General features: G+C 48.2%; 1 long non-coding RNA gene across 7 annotated transcripts in view; it reads left to right on the top strand.

Annotated features, from left to right (window-relative positions):
- The window catches only part of LOC109492091, a 51,628-nt gene that overhangs the window by 22,299 nt on the left and 12,984 nt on the right, over positions 1 to 16,345 (top strand). For 3 of the 7 annotated variants that reach the window (XR_006586519.1, XR_006586522.1, XR_006586516.1), the window contains 3 exons: positions 4,275 to 4,420; positions 5,955 to 10,191; positions 10,366 to 10,940. This is a non-coding gene — a long non-coding RNA (uncharacterized LOC109492091). The remainder of the gene's footprint in view (positions 1 to 4,274; positions 4,421 to 5,954; positions 10,192 to 10,365; positions 10,941 to 16,345) is intronic. The other 4 variants (XR_006586521.1, XR_006586517.1, XR_006586523.1 and 1 more) reach the window with 4 other exon arrangements.

Here is a 16,345-nt window from a genome sequence, read left to right as displayed (position 1 = left end):
TCTGTGCTGATGGCGTGGAGCGTGCTTGGGATTCTCTCTCTCTCTCTCTCTCTCTCTCTGCCTGTCTCCCCCCTCATTCTCTCCTTCTCCCTCCTCCCCTAAATAAATAAATAAATAAATAAATAAACCTTAAAATTTTTAAAAATAAATACATTAATAATAATAGAAAGAAAGAAATGGAATTGCTATGTGCCAGAAACTGAGCTAGGAGCCATACACACAATCGATCAACGGCTCTGTGGGACACTGGACATTAATTCCTTTTTAGAGATGAGAAAACCGAAGCATCGAATGGTGGTGAGTGGCCAAGGAATTTGACTGAGGTCACGCAACCTGAAAAGGGCCATCCTAGTTAGGTGTGTCTGAACCCAGCCCGAGGTCTGTCCGGTCTCTTCTTGCTAAACAAAAAATGACTAAAAAGTTCAACCTTCTAGTTTTGTGTTCTTTATTTTTGGTCAGAGTATCAATTTTGGCAAATGACAAGGTAAGAATAGAACCTTCCATTTCCCTACCCATGAATCAGTTACTCCCTCAGATTTTCACATTGCAGAATATGGCACCATTAGCCTCGTACTCAGATAAGAAACCCACAGCTGGGTCTTTCTTACCCCCGTATCCTGCATCTTTTATGGCAATTTAGCAGCAAGTGCTGTCAATTTCATTTCCAAAAATGCATCCTGAGTCTCCTTCTGTCCAGTCCACGATCTCCACCAGCCCGTGAGTCCAGGCTACCACCATCCACTGCCTCAACAGCATCAATTGCGCTTTGTGAGCACACCCCACTTCGTGTGCAATCTACCTCCAAATGGAAAATGTGTATGGGCTTCTTAAGATAAGGATTGGATCTCGTCCCTGTCTTCCAGCTGGATTCGATGCCATATTCCCGCTCTCTGACAAACCCCCAGCCGCAGCAGAAGAGCCATGCGCTGCCACACTTGGGGCCCTTCGCTCTGCCGGGGTGGTCTCCTTCCGCCGTTCCCGTGGCTGCGACGTCCTCAAAGAGTCCCGCCGGATCTGCATTGTCGACATCCTCCCTCTGCTAAGATTAAGTGTATCAGTCTATCCACCCAAAGGCTCAGCCCGGCACCTGGCGTACAGTAAGCGCTCAGTTAATGTTAGTTCCTGTTAACTGCTTTGATCATTGTTGTTCTAGTAGATACTCTAAAATTGCACGCCTAGGTGATTAGTTAAATGAAGTAGGAAAGAGTAATAATATCAATATCTGGGCCCCCAGGAGCTTTTAAGAGAGCTATTTTCAGAGGAGTAGGAACGTGGGCTTGTAAATTTTTTTCCCTGCCTTAAAACAAGAGTTGTCAGCTGCTATTGTCACACACGCAGTTACTTTGTGTCTAATGATAGTATGTACAACAATAGCAACATAAAATGTATCTGGAGAAAATACAAGAGTACTTAATAGATTGTTAAAGGCAGTGTCTAAACCTGATTTTCCTTTTTTTGAATGTTTATTTTTAGAGAGAGAGCATGAGTGGAAACGGAGCAGAGAGAGAGGGAGAGAGAATCCCAAGCAGGCTCCCGGCTGTCAGCACAGAGCCCAACGTGGGGCTTGATCTCACGAGCAGGGAGATGGTGACCCGAGCCGAAATCGAGAGTCAGACGCTTAACTGACTGAGCCACCCAGGCGCCCCATCTGATTTTCTTAAATAAACCTCACCCAGCCTCTTACAGTCCTGCATCACCTGTTTTCTATTACTTAGCAAAAGGTACCTAAGCCAAAGTTTGTCCTCTTTTTTAACTCGCCAGTGTGCTTGCTAACAATGTGAGAAATCACTTCCCGAGACATGAGAAGAGGGACAAGAGTGAAGAAAAATTGGGTTAGAATAACCCACGAAACGGATCATTAGACTTTGTTCAAGTAAGCACCGCTGTTTAACGGAGAGAGAGGGGACAGTGCGGAAGCCCCACACCCGACAGGTGGCGAGGCTGGACACTTCTTTGACAGATGGTGCTCCGGTTTATGCACAAAGTTGTCCGTCACGGCAGTCCTTGCAAGATATCACGTCCAAGGCCGGGGCCTGCTTTCATAGGTTACGGAACAGCCATTGGATGAACTATCATAAAGCCATTAGAATGATACTGGCAGGGAAATTCCAAAACATCACACGTTCCAGTTAAGTGCATAAACGAGGACTCTGAATGGGATGCGTTCACACGGTCCTTGTGCTAAAAGCCCCTGTTAAAGTTTTACTTTATTTCGGGCATCGTTCCCAAGTGCGGACAGACAGGACTGGCTTGGAAGGGGTCAGAGAGGGCACCGCGCCACCGACCCCTGAGTCGTTCCTCCTCATCTAAAAGCCAGGACTGGAGCCACACCGAAATGTGAACACTGCACATCATCGCAGGCTTTTCTTCGTTGCCCCTCCGCAGTTTGCAGATGTTCCGACGCTTTAAAAAGAAAACGCTTTTGTTCTCTTTCAGAGTTTCCCTGGAAACTTCTAAAAGGCAGCGGCTGCGGTATTGCATCGTCCCCTCTTCCCTCCGCAAATGTGCAAATAAAGCAACATCTCTGTGCCTTTAATTTATAACAGGCTAAACTTTCCCCTGTAAGCGGATACTCTGACCAGAAGTCTGTGGGTGGGATGGGTGTTGTGTTTTTTGTTTTTTTTTTTTTGTTTTTCGTGTTTTTTTTGTCACAGCTTCTTTGGGCCGATAAACTAGCACTTAAGTGTTTCCCTTTTCCAAACCTCCAAATGACAAGTGTCTTTGTGGTGAGGTGGCCGTCCAACTGTCACTGCCAGCATGAACGGTCCCGGGCACACTTATTTTTAGTTTGCTGTTTAAGCAACAGTTAGGCCGGGTAACCAGGGGCCTTGAGGCCTAGGCTTCTATGACCCAGAGCATGGAGCTATTAAAGAGACAGCAAGGCGAGGTAGGCGGACCTCGTCGGGAAGGCCCAAGCACCTGTTCTCCAGGTGGGCCAGCAAGACGAGGCAGGCATCTCATCTTGGGCAACAAGATTGTAATCCACTTTTTACGGGGGCGAATTTTACCAAGGATGCTCTAAAACAGGAACGTGTTGACTCCACTTTGGATGCACGTAAAACCGGGCAGCCTCAGGGAACTAATTATAGTGACGAGGCTGATGGTAAAAAGCAGAGACCGTGGAAGACATCTGTTCTACGGCCTGCTCAGCATTCTGTTCACCCTTCTGACAAAGCCTGAAGCAAGGTGCCTGACCTCCTGTGGGTCAAGCAGTGGTTTGTCCCCAAGCAAGGCCGATTAAGTCTCTCCAGGGAGGAAAATTCCTGTGTGAAGCGACATAAGGGAACCCTAGCTAAGGGGGAGCCCATTCGTTTCTCCGACCTAGGTTTCCCAGCTTCCTGTCCTGTACAAAGCCAGATTCCATAGCTACCCTGTGTGTGTGTGTGTGTGTGTGTGTATGTGTGTGTGTGTGTGTTTTAATTTTTTAAAAGAGTTTATTTTGAGAGAGAGAGAGAGAGAGAGAGAGAGAGAGAGAAAGGGAGAAAGCATGGGGGAGGAGGAGACACAAAGGGAAGGAGAGAGAATCCCAAGCAGGCTCCATGCTGTCGGTGCAGAGCCCAACATGGGGCTCAAACTCACGAACGTGAGGTCATGACCCGAGCTGAAATCGAGAGTCAGGTGCTTACCCGACTGAGCCGCTCAGGCACCCTTAATTTAGTTTTGGATTAAGTTAGCCCATGTTGGTGTTTCTTTGCTTGGAACTAAAGAACTCCCCCTCAGATAAGAACCCCAAATATTTCATTGAATATGCTCACCTCTGTCTGGCTCTGGACAGAAAGTCAATTTCTCCCCGCCCACCCTCTGCCTCAACATCCTAGCCCAAATATTTTCAGCTTAGGGAAAAATGAGTCCTCCCCCTTAAATAGGAACTGTGACATGCTGGGTCGTATGAAAGCATTGGTGATTTTTTTTTTTCCCCTTCCTTTTTCCAGGAATGCAAACTTCTTACCATGTCTCACCCAGGGGCAGCCAAACATCTCCTCTCAAAAGGACCCTTCAGAGAGGAGAGGGAGTGAGGGCCTGCCCACCACCCGAGTCTCACGCATTGCTGCCGTAGGACCTGGCATTGCTCATCCTACGGTCCTCGAGCTGTAAAGCAGGCTCTGGCATTGACCCCAGAGATCGGTCACCTCTAGCAGAAGCGCCTCAGACCCGATGAGAGAGGTCGTCGGACATCAAAAAGCAGTGCTCTCAACCACACGGGGGTTGTGTCACAGTCAGTGCAGGAAGAATAGCCCCACCCACCCCAGCAAAATCTTTCTTCTCCATCACAGCTCCGCGCAGAGGCAACATCAACACGAACGGTGCAGGACGGGCAAGGACCCTCGACTGCCGTGGACAAGATCTCCCAGCTCCAGAGGACATATTTACATCTCAAGGCATCTCTTCCTGCATTGGATGCATCTCAAAATCCCATAAGGTATGAAAAGCCCGCAACCTTAGTCTCATTTTCCGGGTGTGAAAACCGAAGCAAGTGGCAGTACATCACGTTCGCCCTTGGAGGACTATTCCTGACAATGACAATGGTGGTCAGAGACGTCAAATTACCAGAGCTCTTTCCCAGAATCTCTTTACAGCACAGCAGAAACAGTAATCGTTCATATTTATTGAGCGCTCCCTAGGGGCTTCACATTTATTGAAGTAGATGCGATTGTCCCTGTTGTCAAGGTAAAGGAACTGGGGCTCGGGAAGATTAAGTAAGCTGCCTACAACCACATGGTTAGTAAATGGTTGAGTCAGCATATGAACTCAAGCAGTCTGGCTCCAAAGTCACGCCCCGGACTAGAAAGCCACACGTCTGTTCGTCCATTTTTTAAGAAAAAAAAAAAAAATCCATTAGAGTCAATTGGCCAGACTCTTAGACTTTGCTCTGTTCTAATCTGACCCCCACGTGTCACACTTGTGAGTCTGAGAGTAAACATCCCACGCTCACCATGCGCGGAAGTGGCTCTTCGCAAATATTTTTGGCTCAGAGTGAAAAGGTGCAAGAACTCAAAGGAGAGGGTGCCCAAGTTCATTCCCTAGGCCCAGATGGCTAACAGACCTGGGGTAACCACTCAGCTCGGAAACGCTCACAAAACTCCCAGCCGTGGCTCACCTCGGCCTGAGTGTGTCAGGCCAACAAAAGTAGTAGCCTGGGAAACGTCCAGGATCTAACCAGTTCGTGCTGAAACCAAAGTCGACTTCCTTCTGCAGCATGTATCTCTGCCATGTTGGTCTGCACAGCCCTGCAGACACCCACATGTGGCAGGAAACCCAACAGCCTAGGCTAGCAACGTCACTGTCAAAGTAGTGTTCAGAGGCTGGCGAGGCAAGGCAGGTCAGACAGGATCTTGTGAATAACATAGGATCAAAGGTTTGATAGGACTTGGTATCATTCAGATGACACCCACGGACATGGGAAAGGTGTTATGCTCACATAGGCAACCTGGGGCAAGCTGATGAGGGCAAGGAAGTTGGTAATTAGCAGCCTCGCCATCTCTCAGTGCCCCTTCTTCTCTTGGAAAGTCTGCTTCAGACACGCACTGCCCTCAACTCTACCATTTGTCCCCAGAACTGGGGCCTCTCCAGGGTCTTTCACACAACTCTGTCCTGCAGAGACAGAGAATGTCCCTCGATGTGTGTGTGTGTGTGTGTGTGTGTGTGTGTGTGTGTAACTGGTAGTGACCACCGATCTAAAAATGCACTATTTAAAAAACGACTTCAGTGAATTTTGATTCCTACATTTGAAAAACAGCACATCTGTTATTCAAAATATTTAAATATATGATATATTCAGGCCACAGACACGTGTGTATATTTACAGACTCCTTGCAATGACTCTGAGGCTCCCCACAAGCTATTCCTGCCCGGGGGCTGGGGACTGTAAACCTAAGCGATCTATTGCAACCTGTATTTGGTTCTCATTTCCTCCTCCTCCTCCTCCTCCCCCCTCCCCCGCCTCTGATTCTCAGGGAAGAAGATGCCGAGACAGAACGAGGAGTACATAAGGTTTTGGGGGGAGTAACACCTGGGAGGAAATGTGAAGAAGCAAGAATGGTCATGAGGAAGGCACCCGATCAGGATACGGAGCAAGAGCACCTGTTGGATCCGAGTCCTCATCAGGAGGAAATGGCCAGGTCTTTGTTCCATGGCCTTGCCCACTTACTGGCTAGTGCCACTCAGAACCGCGTGTGACTTCGGCTCAAAAGTTGCTCACAGAGGAGGCTGTGAGCTAGCTACCCTCTCCATCGCTGGGCAGGGAGTCCCATCTTACAGGGGTAGCTGGGTAGCGTATCTGTATCTGCCACACCCCACCTTCCCTCTGACTCTGTGAGGCGATTTTACCCTTCGTGGTTCTTCATGAAGACAACAGAACTCTATAAATGACAGTGTGTGAATTGCCCTTGGGAAATAGGCCATCTCTCAACCAGCAAAATTAGAAAGAAAGTTATAACCATACGTCAGTATAGTTGAATCAGCTAAAAGGTGAGGTGCCCCTAGGATATGGGACTGCGTTTCATTTAAGCAGAATCTCCTTCTGCAGAGGGAGCGCCTTGCGAATCTGAAATAAGATCAGAGAAGTGCTTGCTGCAGCCGTCTGGCCATCCTCTGCCGATGAACGTGAACCCTCGTGAATAGGTGAGTCCTGCCTGTTTACTGTGGGGAAGTCCCTTTGCTAAGAAAGATGAAGCAGTCCCAGGATGGTAGGAAGCAGCCGAGGGAAGGAGCCTTAGGAAGAAGGAGTCTATTCTCAGGTCAGTCCCTTCACTTAGCCTGGGCTAGGAGGGTGTATTGAGCATGTGGCATCAAGAAAAAGACTGAAAGCGATCCAGCTAGTGGAAACTATCTGCGACATCAAACCTGAGAATGGGGGCCATGTCCTGTTAGTCCAGTTTCAAACATGGGAACAGTTAACCTCCAAAGATTCATCTTCCAGAAGCTACCATGATGGTTTCCAAGGGAGAGCCTACGTAGACCAAGGAGAGCGGAGGGGAGATGGGAGACAAGGAAAGCCGGGCCATCCCCTAGCCTTGCCTCCAGCTTCCTTCAGAAGAGTGGTCCCATCCTTATCTGTTGTATTTCTTAGGATTGTGTGTGAGGTTACATTTAAGAAAAGGTTCTTTCACGAAGATAAATGCGTCCGATAACTACAGTTTCCTCAGTCTCACCTGAAATCTACTGAAATAGAATCTCCCAGGAGTGTGTTCTTCCACAATGCTGCTCAATGCGTCCCCTGATAGGATGGTAGCTAGACAATAGATGACATAGATAGACGGTAGGTAGGTAGATAGATAGATAGTATATTTACCAACATACTAATATGTAATGCATATTGTAACATACACACAAAAGTAGAAAAGTTTTAATAAATGTAATAGAGGCTCTGGTATTTTCTCTTTGCACCCAAGGGATCATCTTGATTTCCCCTGATGTAGGCACACCTTGCACTGGAGCTTTCTCACAGTCTTATCTACGATAGCAAGAGCGTGTGGGAAATGAGGGGATGACGCAACCCTGCTTACAGGTGTAAATCCATCCCACTGTGTTTAATGGCCCCCGAGCCACTGAGATAGCGAGCGGCACGCTCCGTCCTAGCCCATTCCTTCCTCTGTACCAGGGCTAGGGCTTAGGGGTAGAGCGCATAGTGACTGTCGTCGATTACTACAAGGTGGGGAAAGAATAAATGTCTTTTTCCAGACCAGATGGATCCTTTCTCCCTCTCCCCTTTGAGCACAGATGAAACCCAACTGAAGCAAAGTTGATATTTCAAAACTGAGCTCCAGTGTTTAGAACAATGAGTGGAGCTGCTGACGCTTTAGTTGCTGGAATGTTCTCTAGCTCAACTCTGAAAGTCAATCGTCAGCATGAGGGCCTGATGTCTGGGCCACAATCAGAGAAGGACCAGGGTGAGGGGCATTGTCCCCGGGCAAGGTGGGTGGAGAGGAGACTGCAAGGCCTGAGCGGGCAAAGGCAAGGCTCGTCAACACCCCGGGGGACTTAGGACGTATGAGAAAGGCACCACATGTGTTTGTGTCACTTCTGTGACTCAGCTGCTATTTCAGCCACTGATAAATAAAGGACTGTTTCCAGGTATGCTATGTTTGGTTAAACCCTAAACTTGGACATTAAGTATAGCCCTAAGGTTCCCAAGACTACATTGCTCTAAACCACAATTATTTCACACATGCCGGAGCGAAAAGAAAATTAAAATTAGAAGCGTAAAGAAAATGAAATAAATGTCTGTGGGTTTCCCACACAACCTGCAAATCTCCCTTCTGGAACAGTACAACACAGCAGTTCTGCTTCTGTTCTGACAGCTCTTTCCACCTCGGGGACCCATTTTCGGTACTATTTCCCCAATGTGTTTCCCCCCCCCCCTCCCCGTTTTGTTCATTCACAGTCTCTCTCCCCACCCCCCACGCCTTTCCTTCCAAATTCCCAGGTGCCAATATGCTTTTCCAACTCCACCTCCAGATACATGTACGGGCTTTGCCCCAAAGCCTCCCTAGTGAGCAGTATCACTTTCTGGGGATAGTAAGCACTGAGTCATTGCCTCCTTCTTACCACAGTTTCCAAAACACAGTCTGATTTCACCCTGGTCTCTACCCAGATCTCCGAAAGTCTGGGCCACCATGTACATAAACAGACTCCTAATGGGGGATCCCCGGCCCATCTTCCTAACACCCTCTCACTCTCTACCCCTCCTCGATGTCTGTCCTCCCAAAAGTCGGAAGAAAGCAGAGCTTAAGGGACTAGGACCCTTCAGGATCCATCCTTCTCTGTAACTCAGACACCTGGTCAACAGAGGAAAACACGCTTCTGCTGTGAAAACAAGACTCGGAGATTTGTAGAGAATGGCACCGCGAAGACAAGATGGTACCCATGGTCCATTCCCTCTCAGCGGCACCACCTGGGCAGGAACGGTACAACCTAAAGATGAGCCCAGATTTTCTCTGAAGTGGGTAGCTAAGCGAATTGTATTCTGTTGTTGTTGTTGTTGTTCTCCCAGCCCCAGTGAGAAGCAGCAAGGGATTTAAATGCGAGTAGTTGAAGATGAAAGTTCTCAAATTTTTATGTTAAATACAAGCGTACTTATCCCTTGATCATATCCATACAAGGCAGCACCTTTAAGACACTGATCTGAGGGGGATGCATGTGCAAAATGAGAACACTGCTAGGCAGCGAAATCAATCAGGTTGCCCTCTGAGATACACCCAAGGTGAAGCAGCTTGAACTGGGTGTTCCTACCTCTTTCGATCCTCCCCCTGCTGGAAAAATCGGTCTCCTGGTGACTCAGAATTAGTTCAAGATACTTCCCCACACCCTTTCTCTCTGTCAAGATCAAGCCTGTTCCCCGCTGATTTCCAACACTGACCCCACACGCCCTCAGGTGATCCCTCTACCAAGGCGCGCACAGCTTTCCATTTGGGAGGCAAAGGACAGCGAGCGTGTATAGCAGCCTGTGCCTTTAAAGCTCCTCAAAGCCCTGCCCCAGCCTTCCCGGAGGAATTTATTCAGGAATTCTTTAGTCCACCATAGCTTCATTTTCCAGAAGAGGAAATGCCTTCTTGTCTTCCAGAACTGCTGCTTGTCTGGCTTAGATTTTAGAGACAGCGTGATCTAGAACACTTGCAAATGCGTGCTCATTGCAAGACTACTGAAATAGAACAAACCAAGCCAACAACAACAACAGAGGAGGATGGGTAAAGCGTCCCCATGAATAAAATGGGGTGTTGCCCCTGAAATGATGCAGTGGGGGTGGGGCCCCTGCAAGGAGTCCGCTCACCTGGTCCCCAGGCCTCAAAAAAGAATTTGCATTCCACAGGGCTGCCCGATGGCACACTGCAGATCATCTAATGTTCCTTCTGCAACATGTTCAATCATATTTGGGAATTAGCATCTAACTCGGGAGCTACCTGTCTCAGGGTGGATCCATGAACATGACATAAACCCAGTGCTCGGCAGCCACAGTGACTCACGTAACCAGAGGTCAATCGATCCCTCTTCTGTCTTCATCTACCTCCCGAACAGAGCTCTCAGCCAGGACTGTCTGCGGCTGCCTCTGATCCCTTTTCCGGGGCCCTTCTTCCAGAACATGTGAAGGAAGCAGAGGTTAAGGAACCAGGACTTCCAGGATCCAGCTCTCCTCTGTATGTCAGTGATCAGATAGAGTATTTTTGCTGCCAAGGAAGACTCTGAACCTCTTAGGTAAATAGGATTATAAAATTGAGAGTAGTCGGTGAAGTCATTTCCAACTTAAGTTCTCTCCCTGGGCCGGAAGCTCAAAGCGGAGTTAATTTTTCTCTGAAGAAAGATTTCGCTCATTCATTCATTCATTCATGCATGCATGCATTCAATTAATCTTATCTTTGTGGTCATCAGATCTGAGGATCAACAGCCATCAATAACCACAACTCCTCTCATCTCCTTGGAGACCACAGGCCATACAGGTACCTCTCTGTTTTGTTTTCTAAAGGCCACGACTTAACTGTGCCATGGAGAATTGCGGGTTAAGTCACCTCTTCTGTGTTGTGTGATCCTGAGTCCTCGAGCATAAGAAACAGAAATCAAGTCTGGATTAACTGAAACAGAAACGGTATTTGTTGGCAGGGTTTAGCGACGTTCACAGAACAGACAGGAAGGCGGGAGAGGGAGGCTTGGGAAAAAGCAGAAACTAGAGCAGGTCTGAGGATCCAGGGAACAGTAAGCACCATCGAGATCATGTCTTAGGAAGAACTCGTGCAAGACATGTTGTGGCTACTGCCGGTGGTCTAGCTGACCTCCTTCTGCTGTTACCACCATTTCTGCTGATTAAAGTCTTTCTTTGTGTCCCTCCATCCTACGGCATGATCAAGAGACTCCGTGTCCTGCAAAGGAGCATCTGATTGGATAAGCGGAGGTTACAGCCCACGCTGCCAGAACTCAGAAGTTCCCTCTTCAGGCTTCTATAGGAGGAGGTAGGGCACCGGGTTCTACCAACGCAAAACCCGTCGGGGTGGGGAAGTTCCCCCAAAGGGGAGCAGGAAGGTGGAGAGCCAACAAAAATAACAAGCATCCACCACGTATTTCAATCTCCTCCAAAAAAGCCAAATCTATAGTTATTCCTTGCAGAGCTATCTCTCCGGTCAGATCTTTTAAGGGTCTCATCTTACACATAAGAAAAACTCTTTGAGACGCCTGCATGGTTCAGTCGGTTAAGCGTCTGACTCTGGCTCAGGTGGTGATTTCGTGATTCTGAGTTCAAGCCCTTCAATGGGTCCCATGCTGACAGCTCAGAGCCTGGAGCGTGCTTGAGATTCTGTGTCTCCCTCTCTCTCTCTGCCCCTGCCCCACACGCTCTCAAAAATAAACACTAAAAAAAGAAAAAAAGAAAAACTCTTAGCTGAAAGGACCCACTTTGGGCTGTAGAGCATAGCCCTTATTTTCCACATAATCTGGCCTCTTCTGCCAAATTCTGGCACAGTAAACACATTGTTTATGTACGTATCGATTATTCCTTTGGACACTTCCAATACAAATTTGGTGTGGCTCACAAAATTTAATAAGTTATAAAACAGGTCGATGAAAGATGAAAATGACCCAGTTGGGACCCTGTGTGGTGGCCACCGCTCTCAATGTTTCCAGGGAAGTGGGAGGCTAACCAAGGAAGATGGGGTCATTCTGGACTCTCGCATTCTCTTAAGGCCTGATGGGTTGGTTGGGTCCAGAGGTATGGAGCGTGGCTCAGATGTGTTCATGACAAGCGAGAACTAGGCTAGTGAAGGGGGCTAGAGCCATGGCAGGGACTGGCCAGCGGCTAAAGCAGGACCATGGACACTGGGCGGCAAGAGGAACCACAGCGGGCCTCCCGGTGGTTAGTAAGTCATGGCCAAAACCAACAGGGTAGGGATGCAAGGGCTAAGGTGAGGTCAGAGGATAAGACTGGGGTTTCACCCAGAGACGGGCCTCTTCTGGCCAGGGGCTCGCCAAGTGCTGCCTCTTAGAAGGGAAGCCGGAAGTGGTTTTTCCAAGAGGTAGCCAAACCCAGAGCATTCTGAGTGGCAGTTCCGAATTCTTCATCTACTTATGACTCTTTAATCAGAAAAAAAAAAATTCAAATGTTATGCTTTGAAATGAACCTTTCAGACAGCAGGATGTGGTAGAAGGAGGCCTGACTTTTACTTGAATCCAGCTTTTCCATTAACCAGATGTGTGACGTTAGGTAAGTCAAGTTTCTCAGGGTCTCAAAGCCCCTCTATTAAATGAGAAGATTGGGCTAAGTATTGCCTGAAGAGTCTTCTCAGTCTGGATATGTCTGTCTAGTCCACTTCAGGTGCCTGCGTTACACACACACACACACACACACACACACACACACACACACGTGCACACACACGCGCATGCACACACACACGCGCATGCACACACACACACCCAAGCACGCACGCACCAGGGAGGATTCTGCAAGTGTGTTCCAAGAAGGAAGTCTCAAAATACCGTCCCTGCTGCGCAGCTCCTCTACCCTGAAGCTGGCTCTGGAAGAGGCGAACTTCCTCACCAACCACAGCTGTTGAAATAGCTCCCAGGGAGTTGTACTTAATTCCTGTTTCCTCACATCCTGGATGTGAGGTCCAGCAGAACTGATAATGGGGTACTTCCCCCCAGTGACTAACCACACACTGAAAGGGGGAAAACCATGCTACCCAAGGACCTAGCCAGTAGTGGGTAACTGGGGCCAGAAATAATAAGCCTGACCTGGGACGCACCAGTTCGTAGCTCGGGAATGCACAGTGGTAGCCCAGCTAGGATTTCCTTTTTTCCAAGACAAACCATGTCGGCTTTGATTAATCTCCTGGTGGCGGCTAAATCCCCCTCCTTTACTCACATCCTTATTCCCAAGAGGGCACTGTGCCCCATCATCGGGGTTCTGGGGGAAGTCTTGGAAATTATTCTAAGTGGCGTGCACTTACCCGCCTCTCCACTGAGCGACCGGCTGTGCCTTTATGTGCCAGTCCCCTTGCCAGGCATCAGGATCACCGCAGTAAACGGGACCGACATGGCCTGGGCCTTTATGGGACTTGTAGTCCAGGGGAGATTGAAAGCAAACAAATAACGAGGGACATAAAACGAGAAGTGGAGGGCGGTGCAGCAGTGGACAGTAATGGCAGGGGGCCACCAGGAAGATGTTTGCCTAGAGCAACTAGACATCTCTCCGTGAAGGTAGCGTTAGAGCAGAGACCCGAAGGACGACAAGGCGCCAGTTTCATATAACACAGGATAGAGTAGGAGCAGCATGCAGAGGGTGTGTGTGTGTGTGTGTGTGTGTGTGTGTGTGTGTGTGTGTGTATGTGTATGAGACGCATCGAGAAGTGGAGAAAACAGTAGCCAAACTGGCAGAGGGGGGAAGAGCGCGTTGGTAGAAAGCTCCCACCGGTGGAAGGAGCGACGAGAGGTCCGTGCGGGTGCGGCACAGGGGAGGTGATAGGAGATGAGACCGGTGAGCTGGGCAGAGGCTAGATCGCACAAAGCCTTTTCAAAAATCTGATATTTTTTTCTTCAACTTTTTGCAAATTCAATAGGCAAGGACTAAGGCATGTTAGACAGGAATAATGATGATCTTGTTTCCATTTTCTGTTTGCTTTGCGGACCAACAAAACAAGAATACAGATAAAATTTGAAGCAAGAAGTCCAGGTAGGAGATCACTGTCGTTCAGTGAGGAGATGGTGAGGACTCGGACCAAGTTGACCTCGGTCCTCCAGGGGACACTGGGCAGTCATGTCTGGAGACATTTTTTGAGGGTCACAACTGGGGCCTGCTTCTGGCATCTGGTGGGTAGAGGGCCAGGGATGCTGCTAAACATCCTAAAAATGCCCATGATAGCCCCCCAAATGAAGAATGATCCAGGCCCAAATGTCAAAAATACCAACATAGACAAACCTTGGATCAGGTGATGGCCGGAGAAGTGAAAAGAAGGAATTGGATTCAAGATGCATTTTTTAAGTCGAAATGACAAAGAATTCTAGAGATTAAAAGTGGAGTGTGGGAGGGGGCGCCTGGGTGGCTCAGTCGGTTGAGCGACCGACTCCGGCTCAGGTCACGATCTCACGGTTTGTGAGTTCTAGCACCGTGTTGGGCTTTATGCTGACAGCTCAGAGCCTGGAGCCTGCTTCAGATTCTGTCTCCCTCTCTCTGCCCCTCCCCCGCTCATGCTCTGTCTCTGTCTCAGAAATAAATAAACATTTAAAAAATAATAATAAAATAATAAAAGTGGAGTATGGGAAAAAGAAATAATCCAAAGATGGCTTTCAGACTTCTGTCCTGAGCAACATATCAGGAAAACATGCTGGATGAATAGGTATTAAAATTTATGCCCAGGGGATAAAATCAATTGCATGGTTTAAAATTCCAGAAATACTATTTACCAATTGTGGGGTGCAAAACGCACAAGCATTCTGCCTCCGTCCCCCTATCTATAAAGTGAGGATTACACTGTACCTTCTTCAAAGGTATGGGATGAAGATCCATGATTCCATCATGTGAAGGGTTTCAAACAGGCCTGGCATGCGGTCAACAGTTGAGTTTTATTTACTTTTGTTGTTGTTCCTATTGTTAATAATATTATTATCACGGTCTGGGTCTCATGAGAGCTATTCAGATGGGACATAGGAATTCGTGAGCCATCAACATAGAGATGGCTACACCAACATAGACAGTATGTAAAGACTTGAGATGAGCATATACATAGGAAGGGTCCAGGACTGATCTTGGATACTCTATTGTCGGGACACTGGGGAGATGAGACGAAACCAGTGAGGAGACTAAGCAGGGTCAGATGGTGAGGTAAGAGGAAAGCCAACAGAAGAAAGCATTTCAAGGAGTGGAGGTTCAACTGGGTTAGGAAGAGGATAGAAAAAACATCTCTTGAATTTCAAGGTCATAGGTAACTATGGGGGAAGGTGAGCGAGAAGACATGACCACGATTGCCCCATGAGCTGGACCCGAGCCATCCTCGCCCCCTACCCTGTCTTCGGAACGTGGGTTCTGCTTACCTCTCCCGCTCCCAGAGCTGCTCCAGGGACATGGCCGTAAGAGAGTGATGTGGTGTTAAGAATGACGCGTGTGTGCAGTATTCATGATTGAAACCCAACTGAGGCCTCTTTATAAACTTTTCAGATTTGGCAGCGGGGATCCATTCATCTTGCTTCTGCCCAAGTAAGTCCCCTTCGCTTATTAAATTGCCACTTCCTAGCCTGGAGTGGCGGCCTCTTTCTTTGGTCTCTCCCTGCCCTCTGCATAAGGGGGCGTGCTTCAGATGACGCCTGGGAAGCTCCCAGGAGGGTTACTAACTGGCAGTAACTTTGACAGAAATGACTTCTTCACTTAAGAAGTGGGAACGGAAGCCAGTCTGGACTGAGCCGAAGCTTAAGTGGGAGAAGATATGCAATAGAGTACGTGGGGTATGTGGGAAATTTAGGGGAATTTTGGCTAAGAAGAGCAGAATTGGTGGGGGGGGGCGTTAAGTTAATGAAGGACTCTCAAGCTGTTTTTTTTAAGATAAATACTATTACGTTATAGTTATGTATCGATGGGAATAACATGGTAGAAGGGGACACATTGGGGAGAGAGGAGGGAAGGTGACAGGTCAAGTATCAAAGTCCTTGCAAGGATGAGAGAAGGCAGGTCTTTGGTTAGATGGGAGACACTTTGTGTTTGGAAACAGGAGGTCGGCAGGAGACGGGCACCGTGAAGACAGGTTTGTAGTTTCTTGCTTAGGGAAATGAAGGTAGTGCCTGCCCGGTCACTTTTACTTTCTTAGTGAAGTATGGGGGGCAGGCAGGGCCCCAGAGGAAAGTAGAGGAAGAGAGCGTATTTTGAGTACAAAAGAGTCACCTCGGAAACCACGAAGGCTACTCATCTAGAGAAGAGTGGTAGAATTGTTAGACATGTTTTGAGATTTAGGATCATGAATTTTTAGTGACACCAGTGAACTTCATTCCTTGATTTTCTTCTGCAATGTCCAGTTGTTCAGATAGAAGCACAGGGAAAGGAGGAGGTAGAACATTGCATTCGTTGAGGAGTTGGAGTCTTGCCAGATGCATGGGACACAGGGTGAGGCAAGGGAGTTGGGGGCATTTGCAAGAGAGTGATTATAATGGTGGTCCCTGGAATCTAAGCTGAGATGAGAGGGGATGAGAGAGAGAGGGAGAGGGAGAGAGAGAGACAGTTGCTTAGCAAGAAAGCGTACTTAGCAAAGGGGCAGGAGAGAATGGGGAGGACACCTCTTCCCCACCGGGAGTGAGGTACACGGGGTGTGAGCGAACAAACTGTCTCTGGTTGACAGACCTAGAAGCAAGCGGTAGACTTGTGGGCTGGCAGCTCTTA

Source organism: Felis catus, chromosome D1 (assembly GCF_018350175.1).
Source record: "Felis catus isolate Fca126 chromosome D1, F.catus_Fca126_mat1.0, whole genome shotgun sequence".
Taxonomy (NCBI): domain Eukaryota; kingdom Metazoa; phylum Chordata; class Mammalia; order Carnivora; family Felidae; genus Felis; species Felis catus.
The sequence above is the reverse complement of the archived record's forward strand: the minus strand, read 5'-3'. Positions and strand labels throughout refer to the sequence as shown.